We start from the raw sequence: 22186 nt of genomic DNA on the forward strand, positions 1-22186 counted from the left end.
GTTAATTCTGGCATATGTGTTGACTGTTGAGCCACTAATTTATGTTGATGCCACCAATTTGAGCCTGCATATTTCTTTGGAGTGAAGGGCTGATCACAGCCAAGTTCAACAACAACTACAGTGTTATCTGTGTTAGTTACCTGGACATGTTATTTGGCAGCATTCTAAATCCTACAGCACTTCACCGAGCACAATGTAAAATGGTAAATGGTGGATTTATATAGCGCCTTTATCCAAAGCGCTTTACATAGATTGTGCATTACATTCACCCATTCACACACACATTCATACACCGATTGCGGCGGAAGCCATGCAAGGTACCAACCAGCACATCGGGAGCAATTTGGGGTTCAGTGTCTTGCCCAAGGACACTTCGACATGTAGACAGGAGGAGCCGGGATTCGAACCGCCTTCCCATGGATCATTGGACGACCTGTCAAATTGGATTTCTCCCAAATTATAGAACAGCTGACCACATTTTCACCCTACAGTCCTACACACATTAATTGATATATGTAAATCAAAATAAAGAAACAATGCATGCATGCTTTGTCGATTTCCAGAAAACTTTTGACTCTCAGTCTGGCATGAAGGGGCAGTTTTGAGGCCTTTTGGTTGTCTGTCCACAAACTGTCCTACACAAACATTAAATTCCCATTGACAATGAAAGGAGAATTTTACGTCATAGCATCTGAGGCAGGCATAGTTTTACTGAGGTTAGTTTTAGGGATAGCGGGACCTTACAAGAACTGTGGTGGGATCCATAATAACAACTTTGTCAAAGCCACCGGGGTTCCAGGCTGCCTTGCAGGGAACGGGCGGGCCAAACTATTTTGGAATTTTCACGGGTGGGACCAAATACAGTATATCCTTCAAAATACATCGGATTTATGTGTGCAGGATTTCAAAGTTGGGTGCAGGTATTAAATAAGTATTTTAACATATTTATTTTTTCATTCATTCATTCATTATGAGTCACTTTTGGATGACACTTTTAGAGGGGACAAATGTGACTTTGGCAGGGGACAAAACACCTGCGTCTACCAATCGATTTGCGCCCCTGGGTTGGACATTGCTAAATGTGCTCCTTCCCCCTACCACTGCTCCCCTGTTTTTATTTACCTGGTGCCTTTTTATTGTGATTATTGGATTTAACTTAGATTATTGTGTAATATGTGATGTTTAGTGCACTGTGATTTAGTTTTTTCTCATGCTGTACAGCACTTTGGTGCTTTATGAATATAACAATTGACTTGACATAAACTGACAGACAGACACATTGCATGAGACAGACAGACAGACAGATAGACAGACAGACAGACAGAAAGACTTTACTTCAGACAGACGGACGGACGGACGGACGGACGGACGGACGGACGGACGGACGTTGATTTTGTTACCTGAACAGATCAGCTCCAGACTGGAGGAGTCATGGGAACCCGTTATTGTTCCACATTCCCTCGGAGGTTCAGATCCAACACAGTTAGTGGAAAAAAAAGTCCATGTAAGATGATCTGTAGAACCATGTCTCTGTTCTGTAGAAACAACAGAGCCACAGTGTAGCTGTCTACACACTACAGATATTGACTGAGGTTTCCAGTAAGAATATGGATCCACTCTTCTCCATTCGTCACGGTGTTTCATCTCCAGTCTACCAGCACAGTGACTGACTCCTCCCACCAACCTGACATCATCAGGCCCTGTACACAGACGATACAACAAACATTAAGAACTGTAGTGTAGCTCACAACACGTCACAATAAAAGCTTGTAGATCTGCAAGTTTAGGAAATGGGAGTGGTCTAGTATAGAGTCCTTTGGAGTACATTGATCTAAACATAGGTGTGAAGTGGTTACAAAACTGTGATGAATATTTAAACAGTGCATGCATCCAAAATATATCATCTAACTTTAACTTTTTTAGGCCACCATTTCTCCCCTGACCACAGTCAATATATTGTCAAGCTTGGGCTTGGACAGATTTAAATAGAGGGTCATAAGGTGACAAGGATTCCATCTGGCTGAGAGGTCACTAAAGAAGGCTATAGGACATTTAAAGATAATGATCAGTTCCGCTAACAACAGCTGCAGTTCACCTTGTTATCTTCAGTCACTGTCACTCAGGGATGTTTTTCAAGATAGACTTTAGGCTTTAGCCTTCCTGTTTGACTGATAGCAACAGAGCCATTTTTGTGACAGGAGGCGAGATCCAAGTTCGACCGCGACCAGTGGCCATGCCACTTGGCGGTTCGCCATGACGTTTGGCCGAATTCGTCGACGTCCTGAGCTTTCGTCGCGGCATTGCAGCTAACACAGCGACATCATCAGCTTTCGTCGCTTTGTTCCGCGGGTAAAGGGCGCTCGTCGAGTCTCGTCGCCTATTTTGCGACCCGTCGCGATCTTTGACCTTGTCGTCGCAACCTTTCGCCGTGCCGAACTCCGTGCGTCATGGCGCACGGGAGGTTCGTCGAGGAGGACGTTGCTCATATGGCGGCCGGTTGCAGCCCTTTATATGTCGTTGCGACGAGCGTTGACAAAATAAGCCATCGTCGTGACTTATAACTTAATAGGTTGCCAAAATAAGCCATCGTCTTGACTTATAACTTAATATGTCGACGAAATAAGCCATCATCGTGCCTTAAAATGTAATGGGTCGCAGAGGGTATACGCATGTGCCTCCTCTCCACATGTCCGCGTGTGCTTCTCCCGCGTGTGGGGGGGTTCGGGGTAGAGTTCTCATTTTCCGAACCTCAGGCTCTGATTTTACGTGATGTTTAATTTTTTCTCCTTTTTTCAAGAATGTTATTATAATAAAAATAGCAATTATGTTATTTGTGTAATGTGTACGCTATATAGCCTACAAGTATGTATTTATTATGAAGAGGGCGATTCACTTGTGACAGGAGGAAGACAGAGGAGTGGAGGCGGGGGGCTTGGGCTGCAGTAACGCTATCCTACACTCGCAAACCGGGTGTCAGATCACATTACTGGCGGTTCGCGAGTGTAGGATAGCGTTACCGCAGTGGGGCTTGGAATGGATTACTGACTGCGCAGGCAGAGAGAAGTGAACGGTGTGGTGGTTGTTTAATGTTTATACCGCTGGCTGGCCTCTGGTTTGCGGCGCACCAAATGAGCTTCAGTTCATAATGCTAAATGTTTTATAAATCAATCGGATTATCACACGATAGACTGCAACATGACGAAAACAGTTGCACTGAGCCATCTCGTTAAACCCAGCTGGCTGGAATAACCTATTCATTAGGCCTAATCAACGTCATATAGTCACCAACCGATCCATATGTGTCTGATGACCATGCAATGTTACAGTCCACTACAGGCTACAGGCTATTTGATTTACAAAATGATTAGTATTATAACCGCCGTCCCTCAGTGCGGCGGCGGCGTTCCTCGTTATGTGCCCTCGATTTAAAATAACAGATCTCTAAGCTGTCGAGACACGCCATGAGCGGGTGCATGGATGGTTTGTAAACTTTGTAGGCTGTTTGTTCTTTTGGACACCGAACGGGGATGATTCTTGGGGTCTTGGACATAGCTTCACTTCAGAGGAAACGGGGAGCTACTCACCACCACTGGAAATGGAATACATTAGAATGATGTGGAAATGGTACATTAACAGTCTAACGTGAGCTACATAAATCCTTTATTTTGGCGATAAGTGCATTGAACTCCGTTCTCACTTTAATGCATGGCCAGCGCAGCAGCACGTGCCGTCAGTGCTGACAACAGGTAACAGCCAGGTAGGGACCAGGGCGGGGGCACGCCGAGAGGTGAAGCGGCGAAAGCAGGCTCCATATTCCGGTGGGGCGCTGCGGGAAAACAGAGCCGATTCGGGGGAAAATGCAAGCCAAGCTTTGGCCCGGACTAGCTGGCCAGCTTGTATCCCCCTCGGCGCTTGTGACGTTTAAGCCTCCGGGGAGGTCCTTAGTGCACAGCAGGTATTCTGGAATGTCCGTTAGCAGCGGGGGAACAAAGTTATTTTGCTCATCCTGGCCAAATTCCACCAAGCAGTCCACAGAAGCCTTGATCTTCAATAACTCCCGACGGTCATAGACCAGGAGAGAATCGATGGTCTGAGTGACAAGACGCCAACAGGACAACATACAGCAATAAAACACAGAGCGGCCAGCCAGCCACACCGGCGCCATCATGAGGTCTCTGACAAATGTCTTCCATCTCAACTGGTCACAGTTGAGAGTCTGTCTGTCTGTGTCACGCACGCACGCACGCAGACATGTCCACAGATATTAATTTAAAGATATTAATTTAACGGGGGGTAATGATGTAATTCTTATAAGTCAAGTCAATAGTCAATGGTAGTAGTCAAGTCAATAAGTATACGAACAATGAATGGGCTTAATAAATATTTATTCATTCCCATTAATAAATGGGAATAAATAATGACTTTATTTATTCCCTAATTCTACCACTGTAGAATCAAAGTGTTGAGCTCATATTTATGTATTCTTTATTCATACTGTAATGCTCGTAATGTTTCTAGTCATTTATTAACCCAAAGCACCTGTGTTGTGGTGCACCTGTTGTCGTCGGGGCTATAGCTACCCGTTTGCGACGCCCGCACGTGCGATAATGTAATAGGTTGCCGGTGGTATTGAAAAGGTGCCTTTCCCTGTGGAGTGGTTCTCGGGGGTCCCAGCTCGCGGGTTTCGGGGCCACCGCATGTGCCTCTCCGACCCGCATCCGTGGAGGGGGTCCTTTGCGGCGACGCTGCCTTCATTTGGCATGGCTGCGAATGTTATCCACTAATCCACATATCCATGATTGTCCTTCTGGGGGGTCCCCGTGGACCTTTGGGGGTCCCTGGGCGACCCCCCAACACAATATATATAGTCTTGTAGACTGTATCTATTGTGTTGGGGGGTCTACAAGGACAACACTGGAATCACAAAAGCTATACGAATGTACAATCAGCCGATCTTCAAGCTCAACGCGCTCGCTCGCAGCGCATTGACATGTCATTGCGAGGTATTCTGTCTGTCCGTCTGTCTGTCTGTCTGTCTGTCTGTCTGTCAGTCAGTCAGTGAGCGCAGAGCACGCAAATTATAGTGAGACTTTTATTACTTATATAACAGCCTGGCTTCATTTCATTTTCATTTTATTGACTATTGACTATATACGCATGTGAATAAATAAAGTCATTATTTATTCCCATTTATTAATGGAAATTAATAAATATGTATTAAGCCCATTCATTGTTCGTATACCACTGTAATTTAATTCCATAAAGCCCCCCCCCTCTCTCTCCCTCTCTCTCATCATTACCCGCCCCCACCCCTCCACCCTCGTTAAATTAATATCTGTGGACATGTCTGCGTGTGTGTGTGACAGACAGACAGACAGACCTCAAAATTGCGCAACAGATGTATAGCGCGTTGTAAGCTTGTAGAACAGCAGCTGCATGATTGTAAATTCATATAGCCCCGACGACAAGGTATATCGTCGACACTTGCCGCGACGACATATAAAGTTGGTGCAACCGGTCGCCAAATGAGCGACGAACAGGCCGTTATCCTCAAAACGCCGATGAATTTGGCCAAACGTCGCGATGAGTCCTCAAAACACCGACGAGTCCTCAAAAAGGTCACGGCATCCCGTCGCGGTCGCAAAGGGATCTCGTCCCTCCTGCCAGGTTCTGACACCATTTTGCATAATAACCGCCTCGTCCAAATAACCGCCCTCGTCCATATAACTGCACATGGGTCGTTAATTGCAAACTTAGTCAGCCTCATTTATATTATTATATATATACAGCAAGTGCTGAGTTTGCAGATATCCGCGCGCCACTCACGTGGCCTCACAATAGCGCAACGACAAAGTCCTCCCACTCCTCCACAAAATAAATAGGTTATAGTTTCATAAGTGCCATATACGGTACTTAGCCTATGCACAACCAATTGTTTTAATTCAAAGTGGTATATATTCTGTGAAATGTTTGTCATGCTTGTATCGAATCAATGCATCAATTTTTCTATTATTATTATTATTATTATTAGGCCTATTAGTATTATCATTATTCATTTTTGTGTTGTCCTTGTAGGCTATCTATTGTGTTGGGGTGTCGCCCCAGAAGGACGATCGTAGTCATGTGGATTAGTGGATAACATTCCGATGGTATAACAGCCATGGGATCTGTGCGTAAAATCGTCCAAACACAAAGTGCATCCTTATTTTTCGGGGACAAATGAAGGCAGCGTCTCCGCAAACGAGCGTCGCACAGGGACCCCCCCCCCTCCCCCAAGGGTCCACGGACGCGGGTCGGACAGGTACATGTGGTGGACCCGAAACCCGCGAGCTGGGACCCCCGAAAACCACTCCACAGGGAAAGGCACCCTTTCAATACCACCGGCGACCTATTACATTATGCGGAGCGGCGCACATGCGGGTGTCGCGGCGAACGGGTATCTATAGCAACAACAACAACAGTTGGCACATTATGGGAATACAATCTGAAACCTTCCACGTCGTTCATGTGAACATGTCTTCCTTCTAGGGGTGCACGATCATGAAATTATGACCGGTATCCGATCTCGGATTATTTGCAGGGTCATATCTGACGATACCGATTCTGACCGATTCCGATATTATACAGAGGACCACAATCCTATGCCGTAAGGGGCTTGGCCCAAAGCCTGTTAATAAAGTATTCAATCAATCAATTTTCCAAGTGTCTGTTTTCACAACTGAATGAGAATGAGTACACAAATTAAATGTAGAACAATTTAAAGTTTGTTTTTACTTAAGATTTTACATCATAGAGCTTTTGTTCTAGACACTTGATTTATATTGAATACAAACATTTTTTTTAAATAATCTATATTATTTTGAGACCGATCCGATACCGATATGGCATTTTTATGGCCGATCTGGCCGATTTCGATTATGCTACCGATTAATCGCGCATCCCCGCTTCCTTCTCCTCCTCCGACAACAACTCGATAATGTCCTCATGTTACTTCTTTTCTGAGCCAAGCAGTAATAAACAACAACCCGCACTGACCGGAGACAGAGAGATTCATGCGTTCCGCGCGTAAAGCTAAACCAGAAACAGGACAGGCACTTTGTCAACTTTGGGGATAAAGTTTGCACACTTCTACAGTGCAGTGCAGTTCAACTTCAGCCAGTCAATTAGTGGGACACAGATAAGAGCACAGAGAACGCACACCAAAGGAGAACACAGCTGCAGATTGTTAATTAAGGCTGAACTCCGATACAGTTGCAAAGGAAAGAAATGACTTCTGTCCGTGACAATAACCAATCCTACAGTTTGAATTTTGTACATAGAGCAAAAAATATGATATGGGGAAAACAATTGAAAATGTTATTTATTATTTAAATCGATGCATCAACTTTTTAATGAATGCCCTAGTTCCTACGCAGATAACTATTCTAAATAGTATTCTCTTTAAGGTTAACATTGTTCATATAGACAAGTAAGACAACATTAGTCAGTATAGTATGTGTTAATATAAGTTAAGAGATGAACAATGACTACAGTGACAGTCACAGTTGGGGATCTTTGACCTGTTTCCCCCGACACACACGCACGCACGCACGCACGCACAGATATAAAAACGAAGCACCTTTTAGAGGGGTGACAAAGATGTTTGAAGTTTGCTGTTAAAAAGCATGACACACTGGGATAACAAAAAAAGAGAACTGAGGGCCGGATCAACACAACGGAAGGTTTTCTGCCTCCATGTGCTGTAACTATGGAACGATGATGCAACTGAGTGACCAAAAAAATTATGGATGATGGACATAATTATGCCTGGGATCTCAAACTTCATTAACAACAACAACGCAACTACATTAAGGAATTAGGTAATTCATCCACAGACCCAGTGGCAAAGATACCTGGACTGTAAAATAAAAATCACACCTGTGTGAAGTGAGGGGCGCTCTTATCATCTTACAACATGATGATGTAAAACAAACATGTGACAAAACAAACATTAAATTATCTTTATTGTCAATGGCGTTTTTAAAACAAACATTGAACTACAAAAACATTAAACCTACAGGAGGGGCTAGTGCCCCTCAATAAACAAAGCTAAAGTGTAGTTTGTCTTTTACCTGAGCAGGTGAGTCCAACAGTCTTGTCAGTTGAGCAGGTGTTTCTAGTTGAGTCTGAGGTTCTACAGTCCAGGAGACTAGACTCACTGCCTAAACACTGGAACTCTTTGGTCCACATTGGAGCCTTCCCTTCTCCATAGAGCGCCCCCTGGATGACTGAAGGAGCCCCACAGTCAAGCTGCCTACAGACCACCTCTGCATCCTGCTGGTCAAAGTCACCTTTACACACTGAGACCCACGACTGATTAGACTTCACCTCCACTCTGCCTGAACACAAACCACGGCCATTCACCAACCTCACTGACTCTGGAGAGAGAGAAAGAGAGAGAGAGAGATAGAGACTCCTCATGCATAGAAGGAAGCATAAAGTCACATTCCTCCTGTTGAACAGGAGGAATGTGCATCATCACTGTACAGTTTACTCTGTCCTGCTCCCCCCAGTGTCTTATGCCTTCGGATTAATTTACTAATATCACAGATACCGTGTTCTCCGTCGAGGCCGCTCACCGGATACCTGACCCTTATGGGCTCCCAGTGATTCCATCCTTATTATAAAAAAAAAACCCTCCCTCCCCCCCTTCTCTTTCACACAAAACAGCGGATAGCACTGGACTACACGCACACCCGGGAAACAGGATCGGAGAACTGAATCTCCACACCATGTCGGACCTACAGGTCACGTGGCTGAGGCCTGGACGTGGCTACAACACACGTGCCACACGACACATCACACTCGGAATGAACGCGGAACTCTTTCACACACCATCTCCCTAGTATTGCGAAATAAATGATATCCTTGGATAATCATACCATTTAGCAAACTGCTTTCTATTAGTATTATTGTTCTTATTGTTATTTGTTTTATACTTAATTACTGCCCGCAAATAGGGACCACTGGAATCATCATGATTGCTGCCGTGTTTATCTGGAGAGCTCTTCTCCTTTGGATTGGGTCCTCTGGATATTATGTGTGTGTGTGTGCGTGCCTGTTTCTACACTTCGTCAGACATACGAGGTCTTGCTGAGGATGCCTTCTTAATTCTTATTGCCCGCTATATACTATTAGATTTTAATAGTATTTTAGCTCTTTTAACTAGCATACTAAAAGCCAGTGAAACGACATTTCGTTCTCTTATGCATTTTATGTATCTGCTGAATGACAATAAAGCTATCTATCTATCTATATCTATCTATCTTATTACCACTGTTATTATTTTTCATCATGGCCAGCAGAACTGAAGGGCCACTTTGTTTGATTGTGTTGTTGTATTTCATTGGAAGACTTGGATTTTGTCCCTCCTGCGTTTTGATTGACCTACTATGATGTTCAAGAGTGCCTCTCTTATATATATGCCATATTATAAAGACAGTGTTGCACTAATTGACTCTCCTGTCCCTCATTCCTGAAATACCATTCATCGATACTGTCTGATCTTGATATAATTTTGGTTTTGGTTTTGGTTGGACCACCTATTGGTTTCAACACCACCTGACTTTTGCAGGCCACACATTGGTTAGCTTGCCCGGTCTAGCCACTCCCCCCTCCCCCCTCCATTTCCTCCCCATTCTCAAGGACTGTCTAAAGAGGACAAGAAGCGAAGACCATAAGGGCGCCGCCATGTTGATCACATGGTGCTCCATGGAAGGAAAGAAACATGCGCAGTGGGCTTTATGCAGCCAACACTTCCACGTTCAGCTTCCTTGGTCTGCAACTGCGCATGTTCCTTCTTGTCCTCTTTAGACAGTCCTTGCCCATTCTGAAGCCCTGCTGCAACATGTTCGGTCGCTCCACTGTGCTGACATAGAAAGAAAAAAGACAGGCAGGCAGGCGGGCGGGACAGGGCAGGGCAGGCAGGGCAGGCAGGCATCATTGTTGAAGTAATTTCGTTACCTGAACAGATCAGCTCCAGACTATCGTTTTCAATATCGGCATTTATTCTTCCACATTCCCTCAGTAGAGATTCGGATCCAACACACGGACCTTTAATCGTCCATACCATCGTCTGTACATATTCATCTGTAGAACCATATATTTTTTTTGTAGAAACAACAGAGCCACAGTGTAGCTGTCTACACACTACATATGATGACTGATGGTTCCAGAAAGAATATGGATCCACTGGTCTCCATTTGTCCCGGTGTTTCATCTCCAGTCTACCAGCACAGTGACTGGCTCCTCCCACCAACCTGACATCACCAGGCTCTGTACACAGACAATACAATAAACATTAAGAACTGTAGTGTTCTTATTCTAGTGTTAACTGTCTGCAAAAATAGACGATCTGTAAGATCACAACTCGTCACAATACAAGCTTGTATATCTGCTATTTTAGAGTGAAAATGTGAGTGGGCCTAGTATAGAGCCCTTTGGAATAGAGTCAACTAAATATACGTTTGAAGTGGTTAATGCTACTTTCACTGTTAAAGGCGTAGTGAAATGAAAAAGAGGTTTTTCACACTTGTAGACCATATCCGTGGTCATCATATTGGCATACTTAACAATGGATGCCAAAAAAATGGGAAAATTCTCAATTATCAAAAGTCCAAAAAAGGATTGTTTTATGTATTTATTAAAACGAAAACGTGCTGCGTGATGACGTGTAGAGATACACATCGATAACAGCCAATACAAATTAAGCTCACTCGTTTCATTCCCCATATTGGCGCATCCGTGCAGAACAGCTGCTACTGATTACAGAAATCCCCGTTTTTATTCCCATTCAAGATAACATCCAGACAGTGTATTACTCGGTTTCAACTTAATCATCACTCTAAAATATGTATCTAAAAACATTATAGGGTAGAAATAAGCCACATAACAGTAAACTGGTACAGCTGGCCAAACATCTGATTTGTAAACAAACACACGCCACGCTGCTGCGTATAGCATAGCTACCGTCCCTAGCTACCGTCCCATCGCCTGAAGGGATGCGCAGCTCTGATTGGTTTAGAAACTTCAGATCGGTGTTTCATGTTGAAACTTCAAAATAAATTGATCACCATTTCCGTTTCCCTACACCTTTAACTAATAATGAACACTAAAGTGTAGTTTGTCTTTTACCTGAGCAGGTGAGTCCAACAGTCTTGTCAGGTGAGCAGGTGTTTCTTGAGTCTGAGGTTCTACAGTCCAGGAGACTAGACTCACTGCCTTCACACTGGAACGCTTTGGTCCACATTAGAGCCTTCCCTTCTCCATAGAGTGCCCCCTGGATGACTGAAGGAGCCCGACAGCCAAGCTGCCTACAGACCACCTCTGCATCCTGCTGGTCAAAGTCACCTTTACACACTGAGACCCACGACTGATTAGACTTCACCTCCACTCTGCCCGAACAAGAACCACGGCCATCCACCAACCTCACTGACCCTGGAGAGAGAGAGAGAGAGAGAGAAAGAGAGAGAGAGAGAGAGAGAGAGAGAGAGAGAGAATATGATCACTTCTAGACCGTTTTAATACCTAAAACAAGCAATCAATGCATCAAAGGTAATCAATAAGAAAATAGCCGATCTACAAACTCACAATGTGAGGCGATGTGAGCTTGTAGATCTGATCGAATTGCAACAAACTGTCTCTCCATCTCGGTAAAACTGAGTCCATTCTTTTTGGTCTAATCACAAACTGAAGAAGTCTCCTGGTTTTAAAATAGATCTAGGTGATTTTGAAGTGACAGCAAAGGAATCCATTACTTATCTCGGTGTATTTTGGATAACAAGCGTTTAGGAGAAAGCACAAAAAGTAATTTCAAAGGTAAGTCAAAGAACAAAACTTCTAGCTAGAATATCCAGCCTTTTAATAAAAAAAATACTTTAAAACCCTCGCTGTGGCTCTTGTACAATGCCACTTTGACTATGCCTGTACATCTTGGTACTCAAGCCTTAAGAAGAAACTTCAGACCTCCCTAAATAAATTGGTTAGAGTGATCCTTAAGTTGCATCCTAGAACTCATCTTCTCCCTGCCCACTTCACCAGTCTGGGGTGGTAACCAACCTTTCTATTGTCACGGACCGACTGACATTTCATAAAATGTTCGCGGACCGGCACTGGGGGGGGGGGGGGGGGTCGCGCATCATTGTACCAAAACACGTTCTCACGGATGACAGTTGACTGGCCCTTAAAGGGATTGTGACATTAAAAAAAAGGTTTTGGAATTGTTCTTATTTTTTTTAGGTTTTCTAATCTCAATTGCACCCAAAAAACCTGAACTTTTAACATTCAGTAGACTTTCTGTGGTCTGGGGTTTTCTGGCTCAAACAGGTGCTCTGATTTGCCGGCAGTTTGTGATGTAAGAGCCTGCTAATCCCATATATGTCAATGGGATTTGCCAGCATGTCAGCATGCCAGCCATGTCACTGTTTTTACTGTCTTGCCTGTTTTCATTGTAGCTCAAAAGGCTTCCAAACCCCAAAGAAAACTCCAGACCACAGAAAATCCACTGAATGTTCAAAGTTCAGGATTTTGGGGTGTAATTGAGGTCATAAAACCTAAAAGAAAAACGAAAAAGAAAAATAAATTAAAATTAATGTCATAAAACCTTTAAATACCCACTGCTATATTATTATATCACAACATAATGTTAGCCTATATCAAATATTATTTACCTAAATGGCGTTATATCAACAATAAAAAAAATATATTTTTCATAAATTACTTTTGGACATCTGGAAAACATTAAACATGCGTGAATGACGCATTAGCCTACTTTAACTGCATCGTAACATCAACTTCTGGTATACTTGAAATGATAATCCTGTACCGTCACAGTGTAGCAAATTTTGTTTCATTAGCGCGATCGTGATGAAATAGGCTGCAGCTGTTGTTCCGTTCCGTGGCTGTGCACACATATGAGCGGGTGAAGATCATAGGAGGAGGTGAAGTGTCAACTTTTCAAGCTGATTTTCCAAACAGTTTCCCAGTTTCTAGGAATGACATTTTGGGCAGGCAAGATGGGTCGTCGTCACCCCCCGTCGCACAATCAGTAACACAAAAGGTTTTCAAAGAGATATACCTGCCAGACGAGTAGGATACAAAGGCTGCCTGGAAAGGCACGCATTTGCATTCAAATGGGTGATTGAGGGTCGCAGTCGCACTCTACTACGCGCAACGGCCAATCCACTGCCTGTGTTTGTCCTTTTTTTTTTCTCGTCGTCAAATGGATTCGAAAATACGACGGGAAAACTTGTGATTCCCTTCTCGCAGACCGGTGCCGGTCCGCGGACCGGTGGTTGGAAACCTCTGGTTTAGAGTGGAGGAGAGAGTATCCCAATTTCAAATGTGCCTAGTTCACAGGATTAGAAATAGAGTATAGCACCAAAGTAATTCAGTGACTACTTTTCAAAGGTTAGTGATACCCACAGGCACTACAACAGCAATTTGGGAAAAACATTTTTCTATATTCGGCAGCATCTCAGTGGAATGACTTGCCTTGTCGATCAGTTGATCAGTTCCTTCGAAAACTTCAAATTCACATTAATTTGACAAAAAAGACAAAAAAAGAACAAAAAATCTAGTTTTTATTGGTCAAATTCACATTAATTTGACAAAAAAGACAAAAAAAGAACAAAATATCTAGTTTTTATTGGTCGGTTTGTATGTACTTTTTTGTTTTGATTTGTTAAGTCTATGTATCCTGCCCCCTTCCCCAAAAGGAACAGGGTCAGGGGAAAATACACACATGTATTTTGATTTTGTCTGTTTTTTTGTTACTCCCCAAGAGTCCCCAAGGCCCCTTAACCCCAAAAAGACCACAACGGAAACCAGCCTAACAGCTTTCTTGTGTCTGTATCCTTCTGAATGAATTTTCAATAAAGTTTTCAATCAATCAATCAATCAATCAATCAAATACAGACAGACAGACAGACAGACAGACAGACAGACAGACAGACAGACAGACAGACAGACAGACAGACAGACAGACAGACAGACAGACAGACAGACAGACACTATTGATTAGTATCATTGTTGAAGCATTTTGTTACCTGAACAGATCAGCTCCAGACCGTAGTAGGAACTATCAGACCTCAATTTTGTTACACATTCCCTCAGTAGAGATTCAGATCCAACACAGTTAGATGTAATATCCCATATAGGTTGATCTCGAGAACCTGCAGATCTCTGTGGCTCTGTAGATACAGCAGAGCCACACTGTAGCTGCCTACATGCCACAGATGATGACTGATGTTTCCAAGAATAAGGCAGCACTGGTCTCCACTCGCTCTGTTGTTTCACCTCCAGTATACCAGCACAGTGTCTTGCTCCTCTCACCAACCTGACGTCACCAGACTCTGCAATACAATAAACAGTTAGGCCTACATAAAGTATTATTTGCATTAACCCATTCTGACCTGAGATCAGATTCATACGAGGTTTTCCAGTGGACACACACTGGTCTGATTAACCCATTCTGACCTGAGATCAGATTCTAAAAATGTCAGTCGCTCTTCGATTTTTCAAAAATAGCAGACCTACAAGCTCGTAGTGGCGCGCTATGAGCTTGTAGATCTGCTATTTTTCAATAGCTAAAGCATAACATGATGCTAACACCAAAATGGGTTCCCGTTCAGAATGGGTTAATTATAAATACTTTTGTTTGTTTGTTTGTTTACCTGTTGTGTGGAGAGCTGGGAGAGCTGCAGAGAAAACACAAATCCCATTAATGAGTCTCAGTGTGACCAGTGGTGGAATAAGTACTTGAGTATAAGTATCCATACCACTATGTAGAAATACTCTGTTCGAAATAAAATTATTAATACCACCATGTAGAAATACTCAGTAATGCAGAGATACTCTGTTAGAAGTAAAAGTATCAATACCACTATGTAGTAGAGTTCTCTACCCGACATGCCGGGCCTCAGGCCCCATGAAAAAATATATATGAATATTGCACTTTTTTACAATAATAATCCGACCTGGCCCGACCTGACGTTCTAGGGCTGGGTCAGGCCTAACATCTATGCCAATTAGTCGGGTCGATATAGGGCCAGGCCGTAATTTTTAGGACCATTGAGAACTCTACTATGTAGAAATACACCAGTACTCATTATGCACAATGTCCCGTTTCACAAGTTTCCAAATTTATAAAATGTATACAATATTTTGAAAACAGCAAGCTCACAATGTGTTGCATCGCAAGGTCAGAAGTGATTAATATATGTTTTGTAATAATAATCAAAATCTACAAAGTAACTATAGTGAAGTGTCTGTAACCAAACGACCTTGTGTTGTAGCAGTGACGATGAGGGAAGAAAGGAGTCAGGCAGGATGATCTTTAGTCGACAAATTCTGTTCAGTTTTATTGAACAGTTCTCTGAGTTACAAGGCGCCACGGGCAGAAGGCCCCGCAAATTTGATGGAGTCACATCGCATCCACCAAGGACCGAATAGGCCGATCTCAATGTGAACACACACAGCAGTTGACAACATTGCAGTATAGCCTATAGAGCACTGTTTCCCAACCTGTGTCGCAGAGCTTTGGTGTGCCGTTTGATGTGCCCCGAGATTTTTAGGCTATGAAAAGTGTTCCCTGGGACAAAAAAGGTTGGGAAACACTGATATAGAGCACCGAAGTCTGACGGCAATATCGTTAGAGAGCACAAATCCACAGGTTCATGTACTTTTTATTTGCATTGTAATTGTAATTTTAGATCGCCTCATATAAGGACTGTGAAAAATAAACGTCATCCAGGCCGTTACACTCATATGGATATGAAGAATCAACTGACTGAGAGAAAACACTAATGTTACTGCTGCTGAATTATTTAGATTTCCGCTAGAGTGACTGACTGTCGCAAACGATACAGAGAAACCTCCCTGACAATAACGCAGACAGCTTGTTGATTTTTGGACCACAATGCTTATAGTAGACCAGGGGGGCAGTCAGACAGATATTTTGTGAAGCCACTAAGGAAATCGGGACTTCCTGAAAGTTCATATAATGGCCTGTTGTGGCGCTGTCATTGGGCCCAAAAAAACCCATAGCTCCATAGAGGCCCATTTATTTGGGCCCAACTTCACCTAGACTGCATTACCTTAATAAACATGGTCATGAATACTTTCTGCTTCCAGTCACTAGTTTAAAGTCTCATTTCTCATGTCATAATATTCTTTTTGGAAAATGATGGTCCCATTTATTAACACAATACATTTTTTGGCTCTGCCTTTCCTTCTTTAGCCATCCTAGACCGGATTGTGCATGCGCGCTGCCGTCTACCTCCCATTATACAGGCAGACTAAAAGCTGAATAACTCCTAATCTACGGAGCGCTCCATGGTTTGGTCAATTAGCGCGATGTTCGGAGGTCTTTGATTATCCGGTGGTCTCAATGGAAACATTGGTGCTTTCTAGAGCAGGGGTTTTCAACTGATTGTGAACGAGGGACCACCACCCTGACTTAGAATCAACCTGGGGACCACTATTGTGTTGGGTGGGGATATGGGCTATAAGATTAGTGCTTTTGTAAGTTAACACTTGCACTGTTTCTCAACTACTACTGGTAAAATGTCCTAATAATAATGACTCAACCACTGCCAGACAATCCAGTGCACTTCCCCCTTCTTGAGATTCTAACTCCCTTTTCTGTTGAATTTCTTGAACTCCAACTTGTCAGTAAATGACTACATGGATGGACTCATCACAGGTCACCAGGTCATTCAGTTCACGGTTTCTCAACTAGTGGAAAGAACATTTAAAACAAATCAACAAATCCTATACATTACTAAATGAATGGTCAGGGACCACATGCAATACCTTCACGGACCACCAGTGGTCCACGGACCACCTGTTGAAAACCCATGTTCTAGAGCAAGGACGGCTATGTTTTAGCTCGCTAGCATTGACGCTATTTATTTAGCACAAGATGGACGCCCACAACATCTGTTTCTGTGCTGTGTGCAACCTCTAAATCGCCCCCAAAGACCGTGGCAGTCAGAAGTTGGATTTTCGTCCAGCAGGTGGCAGTGAACCTGTTAAAAAAATGACCATAAAGTCACGTATGTTCTGAGGGGCGTGGCTACCGTTACAGTCTATGATCGGGAGCCACCCCCCGTTCAGTCAAAATAAAAACCAACGAAGAGTAAGGGGGGAAGTCCCGCCTCGTTGTCTGGGCCAGCTGGGCCCAAACGGATCTAGAAATATGGTGACTTACAGTGCAAGGAATTACAGGCTTCATTTTACGTCCGTCCATGTTAGACCCGGGGAACGCTTTGTCCATATTTGTTACAGTCTATGTAGTAGACGAACCCATTCTGACCGGGAACCCATTTTTGGGTTCTGTACAGTATGTACAGTATTCAAAAATTACAAAAAAATGATGCTGCTATATAAATATTTGACGTTTTTCAGAAAACTTAGGTCAGGCTTTAGAAGGCGTTTTTAGAATCGGCTTTAGGCCTAAATGGGTTAAGATTAGATCACGCCATGTTATTCTCCATAGAGAAATGACTTCCGTGAACCAGGGTAAACCAGGGGATGAGCGAGTGACGTCAGGACTTCGGTGCTCTATACAGGACTGTTCTGAGGCCTCCTCCTGGGAGGACGGCCCAATAAACTTTATAACAAATCAGTGAGACGTAACCTTCTGAGTGACATGCAGTGACTTCAGTGAGAGTAGGAGGGTCTCATGGCAAGTAGCCTGAGCTAACGTGTTAGGTTTCTGGTCTAGAGGGGCGGGTCGCGGCTCAGATTTGCGCACGCCCTGATTGAAACTCATCGATCTGTCCGTCACCCCCGGCCCCTCCTCTCCCCCCTAGTGCAGCGCTACGTCACATAATTTGGAGCGACGCCCACCCGGAAGGGTTGACTCCCACTTTTAGACCAGAGCGGCCAATGCGTTCCTCCAGGCTTTCAATTTTTGCACCAACAAAAATGAAAGCCTGGTACCGAGGCTACATGGCAAGAGACCTATGTACTGTACACACACATTATCCATTTTAACTATAGAGCGTCGCAGTACCGCCCCCTCGAGAGACCTGGAAAATAATTCCCCGTTCATTTTCCTCATAGACTTTTCAAAAATTATCTATTTAAAAAATCATGACAATAAACACAATTGGTTTTGGGCCGAACAAATAATTGTTTTTCATCTTTGTAATTATATGTTTAGTCCAAAATATTGTGTATTGTTGTCATGATTTGTCACAACTCGAGTTGGCTTTGTACGATGCGTAAAATTTACTTTAAATAAATACTTGTCTATGAGGAAAATGCATTGGGAATTATTTCCTGGGCCTGGCGTCGTCATGAAAGGGGGCGCTCTATAGGACAAATGAAATACCAGTACTATATGAAGTACTGTATGCAGAACATTGTTTAACACCTAATGAAATTAAAGGTAGAATGTATTCTTAAACAGTGGTGTCATGGTGTTTTTTTTACTGGTACCACAGCGTTTTAATGACGCACATGCACGCGCGTGCATGTGCACATTGCAGAACACAGAACACACAGAACAGCTGATATATGCCTGTCCGTCTTTTGCTATTAATCGGGGTTGTCACCATGTCTTCACCAAGCAGTCTTCTGCCCGGCTCGGACCCGGACGAAGACGTCATGCTGACTGACCCCGACATGTCATCCCTGGCGTTCTCACAGGCTGCAGATGCCCAAGCTGCAGATGTAGTCCGCCGGAGTGGCCGCATCGCCCAGAAGCAGGCGTCCATTCAGGATTGGCCTGTGCACCAAATTCTCGAGGATCTTTTCTCCCGTGAGATTTCACCCCCCATGGGTACGTCTCATTATGAGCTGGCAGCAGCAAGCTATATGAGACTAGGTTTGTCAAAATCTACATAAAAAAGCTAAGACTCTGCATGGTCCTACTTTTCATCTTTCTGTGTCTCTTTCTGCGTAGCGCCTCTCTATTATATGCGCCTTATATTATATATTATGTGCCTCCATCAAAGGCATTATAGCTGGCATTCAGTTCCATCTCCGCTGCAGAGATCCCACTGTGAGTAGTCTACTTGGCAACCCTTCTGTTCGTCTCCTCCTCAATGGTTTTAAAAAACAAAATCCAGGGTCTAAAGATAAACGCCTTCCTATTACTGTTTCAGTACTTAATACTTTAATTATCATGCTCCATCAAGGATTTTTTAGCCCCTATATTGATCTTCTATTAGAATCAGCTTTTCTCACTGCCTTCCTAAGATGCGGTAAATTCTGCACTAGCACCTTTTCTTTTAATCCTATGCATGATCTTTCTGTTTCTGACTTCTCATTTTGTAAAGGAGTATCCGTGGTAATAACAGAAACCTACACTGATCTTTGCCCTTTCTCCTCTATGTCTCGCTATCTGCAATGCCGTCCATCTGCAACTGCCAATGAGCCCCTGTTTATGACGGATTCTGGCAAAGTCATGTCCAGCCCTTGGTTCTGCAACAAGCTGCGTCTCCTGTGTCAAGGCTGTGGGCTGCCCCCCTATCGCTACACGTCGCACTCCTTCAGGATCGGCGCAGCTACTACAGCGGCATCAAAAGTCCCAACTTCCATCCTCAAAGCCTTAGGCCGGTGGTCCTCTGCAGCTTACGAAAGCTATGTTAGACTAGACTTAAAATATATTTTACAGGCTCAATTATTAATGAGTCGCGAATAGTGTGTTATTTGCCACTGATTTTATTTGCTTACTACAGAAGTTTAATACATTCTTAAAACTGTTTTTCTGCATGACCAGGCTCGCTAAATTCGCAGCTTCAGGTGGTAGACTACTGGGTACTGATTTCAGATATTAATGATAATGATAGAATGTCCCATTCGGTGATCCTGGTTGGGTTGGGTTCATGTTGGTTTGCTGCGCAGTGGCAACCAGGACACCGTTTAGGACTCCTGAATTTCAGGGATCAACAGGCGCTCTGTTGAACACATTGACCTAGTCATCACATAATGCTAGAACAGGTGCTCTGTTGAACACATTGACCTAGTAATCACATAATGCTAGAACAGGTGCTCTGTTGAACACATGTATAGCTTAGGGTTGGTGATGATCCGCTTTTTGGGGGTTTCGGATGTTTTGCGCTGTTTGGGGGATTTGGAGTCCCTATGGTCAGAACTGATGCGCTTGACCTGAGTACCTAAAAAGCAGATCCGATACATCGCCAAACCATAATAAATATATTGTATTGCTTATCTTATATTCAATAAATATATATATTACGTCCTTCTTGAGTTGTCTTGACTGAACTGCTGTAAGTGTGCATGCTTACCGTGCGCTCAGGTATAAACAGTTAAAGCTGTTGTGTTGTTATGCAAAGTAGTAACCATTTGATTTGGCACGGTACTTGACACAGTGTGAAAATAGGGGAGGGGGCACTAGTAAACCTAGACCACTGGGTACTTGATTAGGTGTGTCTTTTCTTGAATCTAGGGGGACGCGTTCTAGTGTCTTGCACCGTTTCGTTCCGTCCCTGCGCGCGCACAGCAAAAGAATACTGGTACCAAGGCATGGTACTGCGTTCTACGAGCATGACACCACTGTTCTTAACTCCAGATAATTATAGGCACAGATGCATTTATACTCATGTCAATTCTAAAGTACAGCTGTTAAGGTTTCTTAGATAAGGTGATGCACCCTGGGCCCCTGGGGTGTATATGTAAATGTGTTTTTACAGTAAATTCCTCAAGATATCTTCTTGAGGGATCTCACAGTCAAGTAACCACAACCAAACAGTATGGGGCACTTTAATCAAGGCCTGAAAGGCTGTCTCAACTTACACCTCCTGTGAGCACCAGTCAGAGAACCGCAACAAAAATCCTGATCCTGTATGTTTGTCAGCCAATATACCATAGCTCTGAATAGGTCTTCTGTGTCTATAAACGAACTTACTGATGTGTCCAGATCAGATACATCATAGTAACTAAAGTTTCCACACACATGCAGTACAAAATGTGCCTCTGAGATGTAGTGGAGTTGATGTATATTTTGATAGCTTATGCCTCATAATTGTACACATATCACTTCGGCCTATAGGTTACATGCAGGGAAGCCTGAGTGAAGAGGTCAGCTAGGATACCAAGTCACTAAATAAGCCTAGGGACACTTTAAGATAGTCTACGGCCATAGGCATCAGTTTGCACCGGCTGTGAGTTCATCCTGTCATATATAGTGGACAGTGACTTTTATCACTCAAGAATGCTTTCAAAATAGACCACCTGTGGTAACTTGTTGACTGAGGCAATAGAGCCTTACTGTCAACCGACACACACACACACACACACGCACGCACGCACACACACGCACACACACACACACACACACACACACACACACACACACACACACACACACACACACACACACACACACACACACACACACACACACACACACACACACACACACACACACACAAAGGTGTGAGAGACAGCAGAGAGACAAGGGGGAACCTAGGCGCTCTACCTGGGACGAAGGCCTCAATATGCTGTAACTGTATGGAACGATGATATCTGTAACCTGATGTAAAGCTGACCAATAAATGAAAAGAAGGATATGTGCCTGATTGGATCTCCAATGTCAACTGCTACATCAAGGAATTAGGTAAATTAATCCACAAGAACCCTGTAAGAAAGATACATCAGAGTAGAAGTAAAAGTACTGAAATCTGCCTCCCCCTGGCCAGCCGGGGCACCTGATGGAGGGGAAAGGAATTGGAATAACGTGTTCCTTCCACACGCTACGTCCAACCAGGGAAACTCCCCCCTGTCAGGTGTAAAGAAGCAACATGGACCCTCATGCATGAAGGAAGCATGAGTTCAAGTCCGTTGCTCTCCCCTTGTCCCCCATATATTGGGGACTAGGTTGGCGGAGGGTGTGTAGAGCCCATGATCACATTTGATAATTGACACAGGGGTGAAAAATGGGTTAAAAAATCATGGGGAAAAGAAAGTACTGAAAACTGGACAAACACGGCCCAGAGTCGGAGAAGGCATCTACCTTTTTATGTCCATGATTAAATATACTCACCATGAAGAAGAAGAAGAAGTAGAAGAGACGTGGTGATAAACCACAGGAGGGAAATCTTCATCCTGCCACATGCACGCACACGCACACGCACACACACACACACACACACACACACACACACACACACACACA

The sequence above is a fragment of the Protomyctophum parallelum genome (genome assembly GCF_964188405.1).
Source record: "Protomyctophum parallelum genome assembly, chromosome: 6".
NCBI lineage: Eukaryota > Metazoa > Chordata > Actinopteri > Myctophiformes > Myctophidae > Protomyctophum > Protomyctophum parallelum.